Source organism: Pithys albifrons, chromosome 5 (genome assembly GCF_047495875.1).
Source record: "Pithys albifrons albifrons isolate INPA30051 chromosome 5, PitAlb_v1, whole genome shotgun sequence".
Taxonomy (NCBI): Eukaryota; Metazoa; Chordata; class Aves; order Passeriformes; family Thamnophilidae; genus Pithys; species Pithys albifrons.
This window is the reverse complement of record NC_092462.1, coordinates 23,311,564-23,326,954: the sequence shown is the minus strand read 5'-3', so window position 1 is coordinate 23,326,954 and position 15,391 is coordinate 23,311,564.

The following is a 15,391-nucleotide window of genomic DNA, read 5'->3' as shown; positions in this document are numbered from 1 at the left end:
AGAGCTTCTGAGGTAGTAGACTCCAGTCTCTAGCCAATTGCTTAGACTTGTCTCTCCTTATCCTAGGGCTTCTTTTTCTCATATATTGTTGTTGGGGTTTGTTTGGTTGATTTTACCTTTGGTATTTTTGTTTCATAAGTCTTTAGAAGCAACCTTTTATGCCATACTGAATTCTTGTGCCATACCCTGTGTATGTGGCAATGGATATTGGAAACCCTGTAGTGTTGCTGTTGTAATGTAGATCTCAAGGAAGGCAGTTAAAGGTGCCTCATTCAGGAGTTAATCCAGTTTGACTCTAGTTCAACAGCTGAGTGTCTGCCTGCTTCTTTTCCTGAATAATGATCATATCTGGCATTTCAGTGCATGGATTTCTGGTACTTTTTCCTTTTGGAATTTGAACCTCACATTATAATAACACAAATACTGTTTAAGTCACTGAGACTTTTACATGTTCTTATATATTTCCTTGAATGGGATGCAGGAAACTGGAACCAAATAATTTTGATGTTAGACTCAGTGGAAATTACTGTCTGGGTTAATGATTTAAAATGTTTATATTGTGCATTGCTACAAAGTATGATGGATTCATATTATAACGTGCAAAAGGTGTGTTCTTACACAGAAATTCAAATAGGTTTTTCTTATATTGTTAGTACAGCTTTAAATCATTTTAGGAGTGAAATTACTAATGTCAAAATGAAATTTGAAGGTGTTTTGGTGTCAATGGTTTTGTTGTTTTCTGATTCTTGTAGTAGGTGTTGACTTTTGCAGCTATTACATAAATGAAATAATATAAATATTACAATGTTATATAATACCATAGCTATATAATATTAATTCTATAATTATATAATTATGAACATTTAGTTGCAATATGAAAGTTGAGAAATAATGCAAACCTGCTGGTTTTGTGATAACCATGTTTGTTTAATCTTCAAGAGTTTTAATATTTAATGGTTTATAACTTGCTCTTTGTTTTCTAATAATGTAAAACTTGCTTGACGTGCAGATAGTGAAACTAGCAGTATGAATTCACTTCAGATTACTAGTTTTCATGTTAACAGGATTCATATGAATTAAAACTATAGAAGGCAATTTTAAATTGCTTATTTAAAAAAAATAACATTTTTCTGTTCTGTAGAATTTTCAGGTCAAAAAAAACATTGAAATACAGAAAACAGTATTTGTCTTGTCAATAACAGAAAGATCAGCAGTTGCCATGGTAAGAAATTTTCCACATTAATTTATTGTTTTTAAGTTAATGAATTTAAGGGGTTGGTGCAGCCAGATTTTTGTGCACCTTAGCTCATCTGAACAAAACTCTTGTTTTGTGAAAACAAATAAAACCAAGCTATCTGCTATAAATATTTAACCCTGCATGTGCTGGTAACCTTTGAGGATGACACATGGATGTGTTATTTCTTGTTTTCAGCCAAATATGGTAAATTGACGGGAGGAGTCTCAAAGGTTTAGGGTTTGCTGCAGTGCCTTTGTTCAGTAAGTACTGTCTGCATCATAGTAGTTATGCTTGTTGAAGTTTATACATGAGACCATTTTTGTTGGAAGAGAAAAATTACTTTTGTTAGAATAATGGATCGAACACATGTATGTGTGTGAGGAGATATGAGAGAGGGAGTAAATGCTTTTGGGAGCCTGAGAACTTCTTCAGGTGATGTTTAAAGAAACAGTAATTTGTATTGTAAACTCACCTCATTTTTCTAGTCTAAATGAACTACTCTAGCAAAAGGAGCTCTGTATGTGAATCTGGTGGCCCCAAAAAATGCTAAGCCACTGAAAGGTGTAGTATTACTCATAAAGTGAAGCACATTGAAGGTCTCTTTTGGCTAGTGCTTCAGAATTTGCGTGTTAATCTTTGTCAATATTCTATTTCTAACTTTCTTCTGTTGCAATTTTTTTTGTTAACCATGTTGCTTTGTGAAGCTAAATCCCATCCTTCCTGGTTATGTCATGGGCATAATTGCATCCACTAGTTGACAGGGCAAGTTAGATAATTATGGTCTAGCTTATGACTGGAGGTAACCCGTAAAAAAGAGAATGGTTTTGTGACTGTCATGCATAACACCTGTGTCTATGGCAACTTGCACGCTTATTTTCTCTGTGTCTATTTTGGAGCTATTTAGAAAGGACAGTTTCCTTTCACAATGCTTTCAGCAAACTCAAAATTAATCCAGTTACTGAAATCTACCATGGATAAGAAGAAAGTCTCTGTAAAGTACAAACTATAAAATGGAGTTGGCAGGTTTAATCCCCTCTGAAGGTGTAATCATGTGAACTGCTGCTAGACTGCCATTAAGGTATAAATAGTATGCAGTACTCCTAAAGAGGACATAATTGTACATAGTCTTTTATGGCCACTAATACACCAGTATAATGTACTGCTGATTCTGTCCTTTACCTGATCTTTTAAGTTTCCGTGCACCTGAAATGTACTGGGTTTGGTAATTTAAAATTCCTCTGATTAAAAAAAAAAAAGGAGAAGGGAAAAAAAAGGAGCAAAATAAGTTCTTTAGAAAGTGTTTAAAGATTTAAATCCATACTGTTATTTTTGTTTCAATGACATAGATATGCTTTGTTATTTAGATGCTTTAATGTCTCTCAGGTCTACATAACACAGTATTTGTAGTCTGAAGATCTATATTTACAATGTTTTTGTGTTTTATAAGTAACTGATGCTTTAGGAGATATTGTTTGTAGGAGGTAGGGAATATGCCTCTCACTTGTCTTTTACATTATTTTCCATGATTCCCTTTCAATTAAACAGAAAAAAAATCAAGCTTAAATCTTACCCCTCTATCCCTGATAGTCTGTAAATTACAGGAGATGAAAAAAAATTAAAAGAATTCAGTAGTGACTTTCTATGTAAGTTTTAGGTAGTAAACATTAAAAGCATTTCCAAACATTTAACAAGGTGCTATACCTAATTAAAAACTATTTTCTTATTTCTTTACTTTTAGAAGGACTTATAAACTGAATGATAAAATCTGCTCTGTGTATTGCCCCTTAAAAATAAATGTCTTGTATGATATTCTTATTTTGATAACACACAATTTTATATTTTCATCAGCACTGAAAACTTTGTCTTCCTGTATTCGAGTGTGGCATCTTGGTGCTGAATGTCTGCCTTCAGGGAACTCCCAAATAAACTTCTTAATTATCTGACTGTAAAGGGTGTGGTAGGGTTGATCATGATTAAACATGTGCATCAATACCAAAAGAGCTTTTCTAAATGCTACAATCTTTTCCAGAAAGAGACAGTTATAAATCCAGATAATTGAAATTGGACTCCAGCTGCTCAGAAATGTCTTGAAGCTTTGTTTTCTCTTTCTGAGCAATCCTCTTGTAAGATTTCTGGTAACTTTATCTTAGAACTACTTTAGTTAGAAAACCCAACAAGATAACTTGAGTTATGACAGCGAATGGTGTAACAAAAACTTTAGTATTTGGAAATACTTGTCAGTACCTTCTGTTTTTAATATAGTGGAAAAATAACTTTCTAGATACCACTCTATGGAGTTAGCAAACAGATTTAATTAGGGAACAGTAGGAACAAAAGTGCTCTAAAGAATACTCTCTGAATTTCCAGCTAAGTTAAAGTCCATGAAAATGCAGAACCTTTTAGTTTTGCAGACCTCTGATTTTAGCATGCTTCTTGATTTAATCAAGCACTCTAAATCCTTTTGCGGATAAGTAAGGAATTAAAAAAAGACATCAGAGAGGAAGTAAAGGCCGATAAAGGGTTTTAAAGTAGAAAGAAGATTGTCTAGTGAGAAAATATTCTAGACATGTAGACTAGCTTAATATGAAACTATTTAAGAGGGACAGAGTGGAGGAAACAAAAATAGCGTGATAGTGATGAAATGAAATGGGAGAAAAAGACATAAAAAGAAGTCAGGAGAAATTGGACTTGATTTACTGAAAAACAGGAAGAAAACAAGCAATGAAAGAACAAAAAGTTATATGATTTATTAGTAGTTTTATACTTAATAATGAATGTGAAAGATGTGTAGGAATGATCCTAATAGTGGTATTCTCTCTTATTTGGTGGAATTTAAAAATTTTTTGGAATTTTTTGCCATTTGGAATTTCAGCTTTGTCTTTAACAGAGAAATAGAATACTGAACACTGTTTTGGTTTTTTTTGTTGGTTTCTTTTTTTGTGTGCCTCTCCCTTCCCCCTCCCCCCCCCCCCCCCATTTGTGCCAATAAGAGAAAGATTTTAACTATTCTCATTGTGAAATGTTCAAAATGGAATTAAATACAGTTCTGAAAACACTAAGGCTTTTTAGTGTTGCTACTACTTTTTTGTATTCGTAAAATCCTTGGTTTATTTAAAACAATTGTTTTGTAACTTGAAAATGATTTCATTAGTTAGCTGTGAATGCACATGAAAAGTTAGTTATTATACTGAGAGAGAATAAAAACTATGTAGCGTTTTGAGTGATTTAGTAACTGGATTGCTCCTAGCTCTGTCTCTCTAAGCATATCTTGCATAAGCAGGTAAGTGGCTTCTATTTTTAGTATGTTGTCAGAATTATAGCTTTCATACTGAATCACTAATAGAACCCCTTTGGAGCCATAGTAAAATTAGTGTAAACCATGTGCCCCAGTTAATTGAAGAGCTAAGACTTGCTGAGTTATTTTGTGTAATTCTGGGTTGCTGAACAAAACTGTTAATTTAGGTTGGAGATCTACAATACAGAGATCCAGCTCAGTCTTTTGTGTGACATTTCTGTCTGCAAATAGGTTATGGATGTTTTCATTGCTTAAAATAGCCAGTAGTATGAAAAGTAAAAAAATGGTTGCATAAGCAGTGACAAGTTTCCCATCTTTTGCTTCTAAGTATTTTCTTACTGTATATTGAATGCTTAAACTCTTTGCTGTTTTCACATTACAATTTTTTAATAAAACAATTCTTTTAATTGAAAAATACACAACACAACACTTTGACTGGATGGATAAGAAAATAAAACCAATGAATTTATGATTAACAAAGTACTGGTTTGAAAAGCAGCAATTGTGATGTGTCTTTCAAAATACATATACTGAATAAATGTTTGCTCATTTCTTAGAACAATTTTATTTACTGTGTGCGTACCTGCTATCAATTTAGTAGTAAGGATTTTTATTTGAAGGGTGATTATTATATTTGTAATAATTATGTTTGTAACTGAAATGGATCTAGCATGAGGAATAGCTGTGGTGTCGTACCCTATATATGGCTTGGTATGCTGCTGTTAGACTTGTTTCTGGAATGTGCAAAGGTGGAGACTTCTCCATGGTACAGAGAAATTTGTAGGAAATTCTAGGGAACTCAAAGAAGGGCCTGCTAAGAAAAAGCAGTCATCTGGTTTTTCTCTGAAGATCACAATAGAAGAGAAACTAGAAATGCTGAATGAAAACAAAGTTAAAGATGGACAGGAGCTTGGGGCCAATAGATGAGAAAACATCCTTGGAGATGTTCTATCACTCAGAATGTTTTAATACAAATGTCTGCTGTTGAAGCAGCTGCAGGTAGAGCCAGAATGGAAAAGAGACTCCTTAAGTGAAGTGTTAGTATCCTTGGGCTGTAACAGTGGATGCGTTTAGTATAAACAAAGAACTAAAACTGAACTACAGCATGAGATGTGATAACACCCGTGTAAGTGTTTACTACCAAAACACACAGCAGGGACTAAAAAGCAGCGTCTTTGTCAAGTGAAAGACAGGCCACTCCTTCCAGGCATTTTCCTCAGTTTTCCTTCCCTGTGATTCTATGGAAAAAGACACGTTTCCAGGAAAGAAACATCTTCGTTTAAGGCTGAATTATGCATGTATGTTACTTTTAATTTTCTTCCACTGTTATCAAGTAACACTTTTCACTTGAGAGCAAATATTCCATCAGGCTGTGGTGTTATGGCTTGGGAGTGTCCTGGGTTCACTGCATCTTGCTTTGCAGTTACAGGAGTGCACAGTTAACTACATTATCTACTCCCCTTCTGTTATTTTGTATTAAAGCTGTATTAAAGCCCCATTCAAGATAAGCAGTCCCACTAATGTGACATTTAAACTGGCTATTTGAGGCTTAAAATTTTGTAAGGCAGGGTTAATAAAAAGTTCCATTGTTCTGGCATTTATGATACCAGCAATTTTTTGATACTACAGTGCTTTGAAAACCCATGGTGCATAAAAACTAAACCAGTAGTAAACCAAGTGCAATGGAGGCTTTCTGCTTACTAAGGTATTTAGCTTCTGGAAATTTTTACATGTTTTCATGAGGGATTTTAAAATTCATTTTATGAGATATATTACTCCATTAACTTTACAATAGGTAGCTATTATTTTATGCTCATCTAATGCTGTGATACCATATGGCAGTGGAGATCTGTAAGCCTCTAAATGCTTTACATTTATTTTTGTCATTTTGTAGTAAATTGTATTCCTGGAAAGCGTGCTTTTTATGGACCTACTATGATTGTATTTAGGCACTGTCAGTACTTTCCAAACTTGGTTTTTGAAAAATCCATGCAGTTTGGGTTTGGGAAATTTTGTGCTTTAACCCTGTTATGTTAAAATAATGTCTGTTCTTCCTGGCAGTCAGTGTTTCTTGAACAAGGAATATCCTAAGTTAGGGCTATTGATGGTTTGACTTTTTTTGTTTGTTTGTTTTTAATATACGTTAGAGTTATGATTCAAAAGAGAAAGTTGTTTTGTATTTTTTGCCTTCCTTCTTACAGTAGCATCTTTGGTGATGATGTTCTGCAAAAATGAAGCTTTTATAAGCATTGAGGATTAAAAAAAGGCCGGTTCTGGATTTGAGTATTTTTATGAAGCATTAATTCATGTCCAAGATCCTTTTAAATTTTCATTTGTATTTAAGATGAATTTTGTTATATAAAGTTAACTTAGAGGTGTTGTGGAAGTTAACTTGTCAGGTTTGGAATGTGATTTCTTTACACTCAAAGGAATAGTTGGCATTTAAACATTTTTTCCAGCTTCTGTATTATCTTAGTAACAAATATCCTTTATTGTAACTGACATACTGCATCAACAGTGTTCCAAAAGCCCCTTTCTGTCTTTGCAGTGCAGACCCCAAAAAGTTAACCTGCTGTGTTGATGGCCATCCATGACTGCCAGCTTTATAATTCCTGTACATACCTGCTGGTTAAAGGCTAAGTTTAGTAACATAAAATGCTCTGTGTCATACTGATTAATTGAAAGATAGCAACTGATTAAGTCACTTCACTGAAGTAAGAAATTCCTTCTGTACTGCTTTACAAAAAATTCTTAAGGAACAGTGTGATACAGCAGATTTCTACTGGTCAGTCTTGTATGTACAAAAAAATTGGGTAGATTTTCTGATGATGAAATTAGAATGCTGAGAACTAATTCTTGATCAGAAATACAGGTAATATAGAAATAAAGAACTTCTATACTTTTAAGCTACATGTGGATTAAATAGTTTTATGTCTTCTGTAACTATAGGACTTTGCCTTACCATGACATTGGTACAATCTGTGTGCTTGAGAAACTGTGAATAAACAGATTTTGTGACATGTATGAATTACTGCATACCAGGACAAAGTGAGAAAATGTCAAGGGAAGAAAAAAGTATCTTGATTTGAAAAGAAAATTTCACCAGTCTTTTTCAACCACCTGTTTTTCATTAAAAAAACCTGCCAACCAAACAATCCCCCTACTGTTCAGTTAGCACTTCTCTTTTGTTATGTCATCTTATTCTTACTAAGCAAGTAATAATTAGAAACCACTGACAGTAGTAGTTTGGGATTTAATTTGTTACATTTTACTATAGAATGTAACTATGTAAGAAAGAGTTATGTAAGCTGTATACATCAAAAGTCAGGGAAGTTAGAATGAGTATGTTTTGATCCAATAGAAGCCTTCAAAGGGATAGGAGCATTGTAAGAAGAACCTAAATTTATATTTAGGTGATTGCAATCTAATTAGGTATATGAGAAAATAAAAACCCAATTATCATGATTGCAATAATAGCACTAAAAAACCCACCCCATGTTTTATGCTCGTTTTGGTGACTTAGGAGTGTGTAAGCTGTTAAGTCTAAACACTCTTTTTGTGATTTCAAGCTGAGTAACCAAGCCCTGGCAATATGGGCTCACCAAGAGTTATATGGAAGAAATGTTCCTTACTGGCTACTGCTTTTATCTGCTGGATCTTGACCAAAGCAATGAAAGATTCTTGCAGCTACTGGGAACATTCCTAGTTCCCAGTAGCTGCGAGACATCTGGACTAACTTGTCATGGAACAAGAAGCAAACATTTTTCTGTATTAAGCTTTTCTCTGCTGTTTATCTAAAGATGGTGTTTCTGGTAAGTACTAATTTTAAGACATAGTAATTAGTTATGAGAGAATGAAATGAAAGCTGCAATAAAAGGTACTGCTTATTTTAATCAAGTTTTCAGCTGTTCTTTGCAACTCTCATCACTAATGAAGTAAGAGTGAGAAGAGACACATATTCTGAAAGTGGTAGCTGTGAAAACTAAGGTAAATCTTCACAAATGGAGAATAATGGAAAAAATCAGTAATCAATTATATAAGCCTTTTTATAGTGTTATTAAAATGTTCAGGTGTAATTTTATTTTTGGACAATACTTGCTCTGAGATCTGATTTTGCTTTCTCTATCTTTATAAAGAGCCTTTTGGTCTGAATATCAGTACATGAAAAGAAAGTGAAAAATAATGATCTATTTCTGGACTTAAACACATGTCAATCTTTCTGAAAAAAATCTGATGCAACATTACAGCATTGAGAATGTGGCATGTGCCTGTAGCATCCAGCTGCTTAAGTTCCTCGCATCTTGCTGTTTAAGAAGTCAATTTATTTTTTACAGAACTTATGTTCATATACAGATAAATTTCAGGCTATCAAAAAATGAGACACAGTAATCAATTTAAACTCAGCAGTTGCCTGCTATTAATTGCCATTTACACACATTTAAATGCAAAGCTCATGATAGCTCCGATTCATAAAGTGTTAAAGATATTTTTAATATGGAACCAAGTTTTGAACTCTGTATGTGGCAATAAGAATTTGCATAACTGCTCAGGTAGGCATCTTACAATCCTTTAAAGATTTTCCCTCAACACAGGCCCATTATTGTGGCTTTGAAAACTGACCAAGAAGATATTTCTGGATTTGCAGATAGTGCATATACACTGTCAGATTATACAGCAAAAAGTTGTAATAAAATGAGGTAACCTGACTGAAACATGGTCTTTAATGTGTTTTGATTTATGTTTATCCTTAGATAACATTAACTGATAATAATGATAGATTCTCTGGCTTTCTGAGTTCTTACTCTGTGCTACCATTATTCACAGAAGGTCCTTACAGTTCCTACCTGGAGATGTCACTGAGACATGCTCAATACTTCTGTTGTCAACACCTATTCTGGAATCAATTTATGGGAAACTTGTGCATTTTGTTAGCACAAAGAAAGAATTCTAGAAAACATGATAAATGGAAAGCAACTTACACCAACTCTGTAATTACTTAGGAAAAGGTGGAATGTTACCTGTTTATTAAAACCTTGTGCCTTATCCTTCAACCATAATAGCCCTACTTTCACAGTTTTGTTTTTGGCATTTAAATAGGTTTGAAGGAAAAAGGAGGGAAAAAATCTTCAAAAGCAAATCCTTGGCAAAAAATTAATGTAAAAGACCTAAATCCCTGTGGAATGTTTTCTGCCACTTTTTCATCCAATTTAAAGGCCTACATGTGGGCATGGTCAGTTCAGTGTGATGCTGAACCTCAAGGAATGGGTCTGCATGCATCTCTTGAGGTTCAACAAAGCTACGTGGGAGGTCCTGTGCCTAAGTGGGACAACCCTGGATATTGATACAGTCTGGGGAATGAAGGGATTGAGAGCAGCCCTGCTGAGAAGGATCTGGGGCTGGTGTGCATAAAAACCTGATCGTGACCAGGAATTGTGCTCTCAAAACCCAGAAAGCCTGAAGTATTTTGGGCTGTATCAAAGTGTGTCCAGCAGGTTAAGGAAGTTGACTCAGGAGAGTTCCAGTTTCAAATTCATGGTAATTATTACTTTGTGGGCTGAGTATTAACTCATTTTGGTATGTAAGAAACTGAAAATTTTGCATTAAAATGTAGTGACATGGAAATACCTGAACAGAAGAATGAGTGTGGTAGAGAAATAGACAGTAAATAATAAGAAAGAAAAAGAAAGTTTACAGACTATGGAAAAAAGGGCTGGCTACTTATGAAGAATTTACAGATAGAGCTAGGTCATGCAGGAAAAAAATTAGGGAAAGAAAAGTGGAATTTGAAGTAAATTTGGCTATTTCAGTTAGGGATAACAAAAAGTCCTTTTATAAATGCATTAATAACAAAAGGAGGGGCAAGGAAAACCTCCATTTTCTGTTGGACTTGGAGGGAAATATAGTTAAGGAAGATGAGGAGAAGGCTGAGGTACTTAACACCTACTTTGCCTCAGTTTTCACCAGTAAGACAGGTGGCCCTCAAGACAACTGGCCTCTGGAGCTGGTGGACAGGGAGAGGGAGCTGAATAACCCTCCTGTATTCCAGGAGGAAATAGTGACCGACTTACTGAGCCAGCTGGATCCTAACAAGTCTATGGGGCCAGATGGGATCCAGCCCAGGGTGATGAAGGAGCTGGCAGAAGAGCTTGCCAAACCGCTCTCCATCATCTTCCAACAGTCCTGGCTCTCTGGGGAGGTCCCAGATGATTGGAGGTTGGCGAATGTCACCCCAATCCACAAAAAGGGCTGCAAGCAGGACCCTGGCAACTACAGGCCTGTCAGCCTGACCTCCGTGCCTGGCAGGGTTATGGAGCAGTTCATCCTGAGTGCAATCACACAGCACCTTCAGGGTGGACAAGGGATTAGACCCAGCCAGCATGGGTTCAGGAGGGGCAGGTCCTGTCTGACCAACCTGATCTCTTTCTACGATCAGGTGACCCACCTGGTGGATGAGGGGAAGGCTGTGGATGTGGTCTATCTGGACTTCAGCAAGGCCTTTGATACTGTCTCCCATAATATACTCCTGAAAAAGCTGGTAGCCCATGGCCTGGGCAAGTGTACCCTCTCCTGGATTAAGAGCTGGCTGGAGGGTTGGGCCCAGAGAGTGCTGGTGAACGGAGCTGCATCCAGCTGGCGGCCAGTCACCAGTGGTGTTCCCCAGGGGTCTGTATTGGGTCCAGTCCTGTTTAACATCTTTATTGATGATTTAGATGAGGGGATTGAGTCCATCATCAGCAAATTTGCTGATGACACCAAGTTGGGAGGGAGTGTCGACCTGCTGGAAGGCAGGAGGGCTCTGCAGAGGGATCTGGATAGACTTGAGAGATGGGCTGATTCCACTGGGAAGAAGTTCAATAAGGCCAAGTGCCAGATCCTGCACTTTGGCCACAACAACCCCCTGCAGTGCTCCAGGCTGGGCACAGAGTGGCTGGAGAGCAGCCAGGCAGAAAGGGACCTTGGAGTACTAATTGACAGGAAGCTCAACATGAGTCAACAGTGTGCCCAGGTGGCCAAGAAGGCCAATGGGATCCTGTCCTGTATCAATAATAGCGTGGCCAGCAGGACCAGGGAAGTGATCCTTCCCCTGTACTCTGCGTTGGTGAGGCCACACCTTGAGTACTGTGTTCAGTTCTGGGCCCCTCAGTTCAGAAAGGATATTGAGGTGATGGAGCGAGTCCAGAGAAGAGCAACAAGGCTGGTGAAGGGACTGGAACACAAGTCCTACGGGGAGAGGCTGAGGGAGCTGGGGTTGTTTAGCCTGGAGAAGAGGAGGCTCAGAGGTGACCTCATCACTGTCTATAACTACCTGAAGGGAAGTTATAGACAGGTGGGGGCTGGTCTCTTCTCCCAGGCACTCAGCAATAGAACAAGGGGGCACGGGCTTAAGCTCTGCCAGGGGAAATTTAAGTTGGATATCAGAAAAAAATTTTTTACAGAGAGAGTAATCAGGCATTGGAATGGGCTGCCCAGAGAGGTGGTGGATTCACCATCCCTGGAGATTTTTAAACACAGATTGGACGTGGCGCTGAGTGCCATGATCTAGTAAATGGACTAGAGTTGGACCAAGGGTTGGACTTGATGATCTTGGAGGTCTTTTCCAACCCAATCGATTCTATGATTCTAAGAAAACTCTTTTATACCAGGTTTTTCTGGGTTATCATGTTCTGTTTTTTCAAAAGAATGTATCTAAGAACTGTTGCAATATATATGTTCCAGGTGATTGCATTTAATTTTCCAATTTAATAATTTTTATTTATTTTTATTGGAACTGGGCCCATAGTGAGAGTAAACTGATATATTTCCCTTACCTTCTCTAGATGCAAATCTAACTAGTATCTTCACAAGCTGCCTGTAATTTTGTTTGTTGTTTTCAAGTTGCATCTTGAGTGAAATATGTTACTTATTAGTCTTCCCTTGTTACTACATGCTACAGTGAATTATGCAAGTAAGCCTAATCTTCAGTTATTTTCAAAAAGCATCTAAACAATGTGTCTCCCAAAACTTACTATAAAACTGTATTGTTAGGAGTTGAATCTGGAAAATTTCTATTTATCAATTGCTCTGCATCAAGGGCTTACAACGGTTTCAGCTTTATTTGTTTGTTTGTTTATTTATAGTTGAGGTTTCTTTTATTTAATTAAATTTTGGTATTTTGAGTGTAACTTGATACCTCAGAAATCCCATCCTGATGTTCAAACATCAAAAGATAACAATTTTTCAAATGAATTAAACTACATTCATGCTCAAATGGCTTTAAAAAGTTACATTAAGCAAAAAGGAGGGATGATGTGCAGTGACAAAATGTATTGTCTGGATACTGCATGTGCACAGCTTTACTGAGGCAAGGGTCAGTTGCCTGAGCAGACTGTTAGGACTAGAGGGTCAAAGTGACTGCTCTTGGTTAGTGACAATCAAAATCTGATGGAAGGTTCATCACACGCAATATTAGTATGTTTTGTTTGTTTGTTTAACTACTAAAATGCATTTCAGCAGATTAGATGAACAATGCTGAGTATTCAGGTATTTTTCTACCTTGTAATTATGAAAGAAGTGGATTGTTTCGGAATTGCATCATCTTTGAATGTTTTCATGCTCTGAAGATTATTTGTAGCTGTATGTTCTTTAGATACGTCCATCCTCTGCCACTTTTTTAATGATTTTGGAGGTCTTGGAACTTAAATACCCTTCTATAAAAGCAGGGGTCTCCTGAATCTTTCTTTCTTCCCTTTGTAAGGACTACTTTTCTCTGTAATGTGATGTGTATCTCAAGATCTGAAGTAGTTCAGATGGATCTGTAGGGCAAGCTGATAAGTCAATTTTTCTTTATAAGCACAGACTAAATTTTAAGCATCTCAAATAGGAACTTTTTAATGAGGTGAGGACGCATTCTGAGGGTGAATGAGGAGAAAACAAAGGGAGCAAAATGCTAACAGTTGTAGCTCTTCATTGTAGCTGAGTTCTTTGTACCTTAAAGGCTGCATAAAAGTAACTATTATTCTGAAGTGTGTCAATAATGCCTTGAATGAAGTAAATTGCAACTGTGTCTTCATAAGAGGATGAAGTTTGCTCTATGACAAAAGAAATATTTTACCAGACTCCGGGTAATTCAGGAACACTGAATATCTTCAAAACTATTCCTGCAGTACAAATACTATGACAGTAGAGCATTAGGAGTGTATATAGTGCTGTGATGCTTTTACTTGTTGCTCAGACTTTTTGCATATAAATTGCCACAGCAGCACTTACTCCCTTTTTCAACTAGTGCCCTTGTCCCAGGCACCTTCCCTATCACTTCAAGACATGTGTGCTGATATTTTTATAATTTAAAAAATGGTGTCTAAATTTTTTATCATTCAGTTCACTGAAAAATAAATATTTTTCTTTACAAATGTATTTAAGAAGGACATAATTGTACTATTTTAATGTGTATATAAATACATTTTTGTTATATATATGTGTGTCTATATATGAAGAATTAATCTAGTTTGTATATAAGCTACTGTGCTGTAAATTTCTATAAATTTGCTATGGAAAAATTAAGTTTGTATCTGGATCATTAAAATGCAAAAATAATTTTGGAACATATGAGGGTTGATGGTAGCTTTAGATCTTGAGATATAATCAGATAAGTCTTTCTAAGTTTCTTTATATTTCTTTTTTCCTTATTATTTAAACCATTCCTAAGTAACTTTACTGCAATTTTAAGGGAAGGTAGTTTATTTTATCACCAAGTTAGAAGACCGAAAAACTGTGGGTTTTGAGGAAAGGCTGACAGAACCTTAACTATAGCAGGAGCTAGCAGGTGTCACTACAAAAAAAATAGTGATTGAGAATGATGTCTATAAATAGATGAGCCGTTTTAGTCATTTGCCTTTGAAAGCAGTTTAATAATTCCATGCTGAGTCCCCTTTCAACAAACTTAATGAAAATCAGCATGATGTTGTGGCAGTTACTATTGGATTCTTTTACCATCTTCTTTGGTTTCATGGTGTGAGAGATTAAAATAGCATCTAATAAACCACATTAGCAGTTCTACATTTCTCATCTGAGGCACAATTGCATACAATTCCTCCACCTCTGGAGGGTGCCCCTGTTTTTCAGTTCATTGTTACTATGCCTAGGAACTAAGAATTGCTAAATAGCTATTTTGTGGCTCTATTCCCCATTCATTATGGTTGACAGAGTAGAGCTACTCTGAGGCATTCTGAGCAGGAAGTAATGATTTGATTTGCAGCCTACTGTGAAAATTTATTAATCTGAATGGACCGCTCTGAAATTCTACTTGATGAGCATAAGAATAACAGATGCCTATATCAATGCTGTTATCTATTGCCTTCCATAGATATAAGGCAGAGCAATATTTTAAGCTCAGAAAGCATTCTTATCCAAGTATGAATCACTTGGAAGTATTTTTTGTCTCTTGTGTTTTGTTTTTGCATTTAAGATCAAGAATCAAACTATGCTTTGTTTTACAGTGCTTGAGGAACTGTGCAGTTTCAAGCAAGTTCAATACAGGATTTGCTGCTGGAGTACTTTCTAAAATTTAAATTTTTTTACACTTTCCGGTTTCCAGTAAGTTCATAGAGTATAGTATAACAAAGCACAAAGAACGGTGACTACATTTTTAGGAACTATTTTAGAAGTAATGTTTGTGTTTTCTTGTGAAGCATCAGTATGCTGTTGGACCAGAAGCAGATGCTTCAATTCTTCTTGAATCCAAGGCACAGTGTCTAATGTTCTCCATATTTTTAAGTTTGAGAACTCCTGTTTCTGTTTAAACATTTAAAAAAAAAAGAATTTAGCTGTAGTGGAAGGTGATTTAGTTGAATATTTTAACTATCTGCATATAAAATACATGG